The sequence below is a fragment of the Coregonus clupeaformis genome, chromosome 37 (assembly GCF_020615455.1).
Source record: "Coregonus clupeaformis isolate EN_2021a chromosome 37, ASM2061545v1, whole genome shotgun sequence".
Lineage (NCBI taxonomy): Eukaryota > Metazoa > Chordata > Actinopteri > Salmoniformes > Salmonidae > Coregonus > Coregonus clupeaformis.
In genome coordinates this window covers 13,870,771-13,872,191 of record NC_059228.1, presented here as the reverse complement: position 1 = coordinate 13,872,191, position 1,421 = coordinate 13,870,771, and positions in this window count along the sequence as shown.

The following is a 1,421-nucleotide window of genomic DNA, read 5'->3' as shown; positions in this document are numbered from 1 at the left end:
CATGGCGCCCGGCAGGAGATCGATAGTGCAGTCGTATGGCCTGTGAGGAGGTAGGCCCTGGGCATGGCGCCCGGCAGGAGATCGATAGTGCAGTCGTATGGCCTGTGAGGAGGTAGGCCCTGGGCATGGCGCCCGGCAGGAGATCGATAGTGCAGTCGTATGGCCTGTGAGGAGGTAGGCCCTGGGCATGGCGCCCGGCAGGAGATCGATAGTGCAGTCGTATGGCCTGTGAGGAGGTAGGCCCTGGGCATGGCGCCCGGCAGGAGATCGATAGTGCAGTCGTATGGCCTGTGAGGAGGTAGGCCCTGGGCATGGCGCCCGGCAGGAGATCGATAGTGCAGTCGTATGGCCTGTGAGGAGGTAGGCCCTGGGCATGGCGCCCGGCAGGAGATCGATAGTGCAGTCGTATGGCCTGTGAGGAGGTAGGCCCTGGGCATGGCGCCCGGCAGGAGATCGATAGTGCAGTCGTATGGCCTGTGAGGAGGTAGGCCCTGGGCATGGCGCCCGGCAGGAGATCGATAGTGCAGTCGTATGGCCTGTGAGGAGGTAGGCCCTGGGCATGGCGCCCGGCAGGAGATCGATAGTGCAGTCGTATGGCCTGTGAGGAGGTAGGCCCTGGGCATGGCGCCCGGCAGGAGATCGATAGTGCAGTCGTATGGCCTGTGAGGAGGTAGGCCCTGGGCATGGCGCCCGGCAGGAGATCGATAGTGCAGTCGTATGGCCTGTGAGGAGGTAGGCCCTGGGCATGGCGCCCGGCAGGAGATCGATAGTGCAGTCGTATGGCCTGTGAGGAGGTAGGCCCTGGGCATGGCGCCCGGCAGGAGATCGATAGTGCAGTCGTATGGCCTGTGAGGAGGTAGGCCCTGGGCATGGCGCCCGGCAGGAGATCGATAGTGCAGTCGTATGGCCTGTGAGGAGGTAGGCCCTGGGCATGGCGCCCGGCAGGAGATCGATAGTGCAGTCGTATGGCCTGTGAGGAGGTAGGCCCTGGGCATGGCGCCCGGCAGGAGATCGATAGTGCAGTCGTATGGCCTGTGAGGAGGTAGGCCCTGGGCATGGCGCCCGGCAGGAGATCGATAGTGCAGTCGTATGGCCTGTGAGGAGGTAGGCCCTGGGCATGGCGCCCGGCAGGAGATCGATAGTGCAGTCGTATGGCCTGTGAGGAGGTAGGCCCTGGGCATGGCGCCCGGCAGGAGATCGATAGTGCAGTCGTATGGCCTGTGAGGAGGTAGGCCCTGGGCATGGCGCCCGGCAGGAGATCGATAGTGCAGTCGTATGGCCTGTGAGGAGGTAGGCCCTGGGCATGGCGCCCGGCAGGAGATCGATAGTGCAGTCGTATGGCCTGTGAGGAGGTAGGCCCTGGGCATGGCGCCCGGCAGGAGATCGATAGTGCAGTCGTATGGCCTGTGAGGAGGTAGCCC